The following is a 5,478-nucleotide window of genomic DNA, read 5'->3' on the forward strand; positions in this document are numbered from 1 at the left end:
CTTCAGTCCATCAGACAGCTGCTTCACTCCTGAATCCTGCAGGTTGTTGTTACTCAGGTCCAGTTGTGTCAGGCTGGAGGACTGGGAGCTGAGAGCTGAGGACAGAGCTGCACAGCTTCTCTCTGAGAGGTTACAGCCGCTCAGTCTGAGGAGGGAATAATGAGATAAATCTGGGACTTTCTCTCCTATAGAAACAGCAGCAGGATATTCATACACATCCCTCTATATCTGTACTCACACAGCTTTGTTGGAGGCTTTGACCACTGGCAGCAGCCTCAGAAGAGCCTCCTCTGAAGCAGAGTATTTCTTCAGCTCAAACTCATCCAGATCTTTTCCTGATGACAGTAAGATGAAGACCAGAGCTGACCACTGAGCAGGAGACAGTTCATCTGTGGAGAGACTTCCTGAACTCAGGGCCTGTTGGATCTGCTCCACCAGAGAACGATCATTCAGTTCATTCAGACAGTGGAACAGATTGATGCTTCTCTCTGCAGACAGATTCTCACTGATCTTCTCCTTGATGTAACGGACTGTTTCCTGATTGGTCTGTGAGCTACTTCCTGTCTGTGTCAGCAGGCCTCGTAGGAGCCTCTGATTGGTCTGCAGGGAAAGACCCAGGAGGAAGCGGAGGAACAGGTCCAGGTGTCCATTTGGACTCTCTAAGGCCTTAATCACAGCACTCTGGTGGAGATGTTTTAGGTCTTTTTTGTCTTTGAATAATTTAAACCACTTTTGTTGCTCTCCCATCAGGTTTATTCCAGAGTTGATGAAGGTCAGATGCACATGAAGAGCAGCCAGAAACTCCTGAACACTCAGATGGATGAAGCAGAACACCTTCTCCTGGTACAGCCCTCTCTCCTTTCTAAAGATCTGTGTGAACATTGCTGAGTACACTGAGGCTGCTGAGATATCGATGCCACACTCTGTCAGGTCTGATTCATAGAAGATCAGGTTTCCTTTCTGCAGCTGCTCAAAAGCCAGTTTTCCCAGAGACTCAATCATCTTCCTGCTCTCTGGACTCCAGTGTGGATCTGTCTCAACTCCTCCATCATGCTTCTTCACTTTGGCCTGAACCACCAGGAAGTGGATGTACATCTCAGTCAGGGTGCTGGGCAGCTCTGCTCCCTCTCTGGTTTCCAACACATCCTCCAGAACTGTAGCAGTGATCCAGCAGAAGACCGGGATGTGGCACATGATGTGGAGGCTTCGGGACGTCTGGATGTGGGAGATGATCTTGCCGGCCTGCTCCTCATCTCTGAACCTCTTCCTGAAGTACTCCTCCTTCTGAGGGTCGGTGAACCCTCTGACCTCCGTCACGCAGCAGACGAACTCTCGAGGGATCTGATTGGCCGCCGCGGGTCGTGTGGTTATCCAGAGGCGAGCGGAGCGTAACAGTTTCCCGCTGATGAGCCTCCTCAGCAGCACGCCGGCTGCAGTCGGCTTCGTTACGTCCACAGGGCCGACGTCTTCAGCATGAAGGTCCAGATGAAGGCGGCTCTCATCCAGTCCGTCCAACACAAACAGCAGCTTGAATTTGCTCTTGTCGTAGTTGCTGTTTCCCGAAGACTGCAGAGCGGTGAAGATGTGGTTCAGAGCCTCCTCTCTGATGTCCACGGTTTCTGGGATGCATTCATGAATGAGTTGTGCCAAACTGAACTCTCCTCCCTGCAGAGGGTTCAGCTGACGGAAGGTGAAGGGGAAGATGAGATGCACATCCTGATTGGATCTGTGTTCGGCCCAGTCCAACACAAACTTCTGCACCAGGAGGGTTTTTCCAATTCCTGCTATTCCATTGGTCAGCACAGTTTTTACGGGTCTGTATTCTCCAGGAGGATGTTTGAACATGTCTCTGGGTCTCACTGCTTTCTCCGGCTCTGCCGGCTTCCTCGCCCCCTCGATCTGTCGGACCTCGTGCTGCGTGTTCATGTGCACGTCCCACCCTGCTGTGATGTACAGCTCTGTGTAGATATCCACCAGACGCTGTTTATCCTCCGCCCAGCCTTCCCGTGCACACATGAACGTGTCCTGGAAGTTGGACTGAAGCATCTGTTGGTAAAATGTGACGGGCTGCGGCTCAGGAACTGGAACCATTAAATCTGTCTCCAACAGAAAGAAGAAAGTTTCAGTCTGAAGCAAACACATCAGTTACAGGTGACTGAGCTCCTGTTAGAAGCTGGAAACACAGCATGGAAACACATTTCAAGCCAAAGTCAGAAATCCCATGAGAGCCAATCACTGAGAGGGTCTGTGTCGAAGCCACGTAGGCTCACCACTGGGGTTCCCCAAGGTTCGGTCCTGGGTCCTCTTCTTTTCTCCCTCTACACATCGCCTGTGTTCCAAACCGCACACTTCTCCTACTAACTCTCTGAGTCAGATTTTTAGTGACTTTAGATTTTTTCCAGTGTGTAGACTGTAAACTGTCTTTCTCACTGGAAAAAAATCAAAGTCTTACCAAGTACATTTGTCTAATTTCTAGTCAAAATATCTCATTACACTTGATATAAGACACAACTGCCTAACAAGTACCATTTCAGCCAGATATAGGGTCTTGTTTTAATACAATACATCTTGAATATCTTGTTAAATGAAAAAGTCTTGAAAACAAATTGTTTTGAGTCACATATCATATGAAACAAGCTTTTTTTGACATTTAAAGAGGTTTTTAAGCTAATGAGACAAATATATTTGGTAAGACTTTGATTTATTTCAGTGCACTTATGATTTCTTGTGACCTGAAGTTCTTTTGCCTACCGATGTGGAACACACTTATTGTAAGTCGCTTTGGATAAAAGCGTCTGCAGAATGACCGTGATGTGATGTAATGTAATGTAATGTAATGTTATGTTATGTTATGTAATGTAATGTATGCTGCTCTGCACACATCAGTCAAAGGACGTGTCCCCAAAAACATCTCCGACATGAGCCTTCCTGGAGCAGAGAGAGCCCCAGAGCCCAGAGGCTCCATCCAGAGGGTCAGATGCTGCTCTGCCCACAGTGGTTCCCTCATACGCTGGAATCAGGGGCACTGATGCTGGGCGCTGAAGACTCAGTTAGACACACCACCGTCCTTTATTCTTTAAGGCTTTCTTTGCTACTCACCAAAAAATCCAGTAGTTTTACCTTCAGTCTGAGGAAGAGGAGCCTGTGGCTGAGAGGATGAAGTTCCTCTGTTCTCTGAAGACCCCTGAACACCCCACACAGCCTCTGAAAGGCAGTTTATGTGGGTTAAACTGATGTAAACTGTTCTCTGAGCAACTTTATTATTTTAATAAATTTTTATTATTTATTATTTAATTTAATTTAATTTTTATTATTTATTTATTTATTTTAATATTAATTTTAATATGTATTTTAATTAATTTAATTTAATTAAATTACATTTTTATTATTTATTTCTATTTTAATATTTATTTTAATTAATTTAATTTAGTTTTAATTTTAATATTATTTTAATGTAGGAGTCGGTGACTCCATGAGTTTCTCTTCCTGTGACCGACCTTCTGGTCCTGAACTGATGGCAGAAAGACTCTGCAGCAGGTCGCTCCTGTTGATCCTCTCTAACACCTTCCTGGTCACCTCCACAGCTCCAGGAAGTCTGTAGGTCTGCACCATCAGGGTCACGGTGTCCGACCTGTTTGCCGTCTCCAGTCTGCACTTTTTGACGGCCGGGAGGCCTCCAAGGCTGTCGGCCTGCTGCAGGAACCACTTGAATTTACAGAACTCCTCATCTCCCAGATCTTCCAGAGTGTTTAAGATGGCCCCTGGAGTCATCGCTGCTCCCTGATGAAGTCAGATACAAGTTAAGGTAAGTTTTTGGTTCAACTACGTACCAAGACACATCTACTCTGAGACACTCTCAGTGTGTCACCCATTAAGAGAAGTAATGTCCAAACTGGGATCCATGATGCTTCTGATTCTAGTGAAAAGATCGAATCTGTTTGACATTCCTGACTAACTGCAGGATCTTCTTGTAGTTTGTTGAAGGGCTTCAGTGGCTTACTGTGCAGAGCAATACAGAACTGTGTCGTCTGCATATATATCTTTTTTTCTAGAGGATATAATGTTGTTTCTATAAACTGTGAGCACAACAGGACTTAAAACCAGTGACGGGACTTAAAACCAGTGACTTAAAACTAGTGACAGGACTTTAAACCAGTGGCGGTACTTAAAACCAGTGACAGGACTTAAAACCAGTGAATTAAAACCAGTGAATTAAAACCAGTGACACCAGTGACGTGACTTAAAACCAGTGACAGGACTTAAAACCAGTGACTTAAAACCAGTGACAGGACTTAAAACCAGTGACATGACTTAAAACCAGTGACAGGACTTAAAACCAGCGACAGGACTTAAAACCAGCGACGGGACTTAAAACCAGTGACAGGACTTAAAACCAGTGACGGGACTTAAAACCAGTGACAGGACTTAAAACCAGTGACGGGACTTAAAACCAGTGACAGGACTTAAAACCAGTGACAGGACTTAAAACCAGTGACAGGACTTAAAACCAGTGACAGGACATGAAACCAGTGACTTAAAACCAGTGATATGACTTAAAACCAGTGATATGACTTAAAACCAGTGACAGGACTTAAAACCAGTGACAGGACTTAAAACCAGTGACAGGACTTAAAACCAGTGACAGGACTTAAAACCAGTGACAGGACTTAAAACCAGTGACGGGACTTAAAACCAGTGACGGGACTTAAAACCAGTGACTTAAAACCAGTGACAGGACTTAAACCCAGCGACAGGACTTTAAACCAGTGACTTAAAACCAGTGACAGGACTTAAAACTAGTGACAGGACTTAAAACCAGTGACGGGACTTAAAACCAGTGACTTAAAACCAGTGACAGGACTTAAAACCAGTGACTTAAAACCAGTGACAGGACTTAAAACCAGTGACGGGACTTAAAACCAGTGACTTAAAACCAGTGACAGGACTTAAACCCAGCGACAGGACTTTAAACCAGTGACTTAAAACCAGTGACAGGACTTAAAACTAGTGACAGAACTTAAAACCAGTGACGGGACTTAAAACCAGTGACTTAAAACCAGTGACAGGACTTAAAACCAGGGACAGGACTTAAAACCAGTGACGGAACTTAAAACCAGTGACGGGACTTAAAACCAGTGACTTAAAACCAGTGACAGGACTTAAACCCAGTGACAGGACTCAAAACCAGTGACTTAAAACCAGTGACATGACTTAAAACCAGGGACAGGACTTAAAACCAGTGACGGGACTTAAAACCAGTGACGGGACTTAAAACCAGTGACGGGACTTAAAACCAGGGACGGGACTTAAAAGCAGTGACTTAAAACCAGTGACAGGACTTAAAACCAGGGACAGGACTTAAAACCAGTGACTTAAAACCAGTGACGGGACTTAAAACCAGTGACGGGACTTAAAACCAGTGACGGGACTTAAAATCAGTGACATAAAACCAGTCACAGGACTTAAAACCAGTGACAT

General features: G+C 44.9%; 1 pseudogene; it reads right to left on the reverse strand.

The window, feature by feature from the left end:
* LOC142378107 (NACHT, LRR and PYD domains-containing protein 3-like) overlaps positions 1-3,771 on the reverse strand; it is an 8,347-nt pseudogene extending 4,576 nt beyond the window's left edge.
* Positions 3,772-5,478: the final 1,707 nt, after the last annotated feature.

The sequence above is a fragment of the Odontesthes bonariensis genome, chromosome 4 (genome assembly GCF_027942865.1).
Source record: "Odontesthes bonariensis isolate fOdoBon6 chromosome 4, fOdoBon6.hap1, whole genome shotgun sequence".
In the NCBI taxonomy this organism is placed as follows: domain Eukaryota; kingdom Metazoa; phylum Chordata; class Actinopteri; order Atheriniformes; family Atherinopsidae; genus Odontesthes; species Odontesthes bonariensis.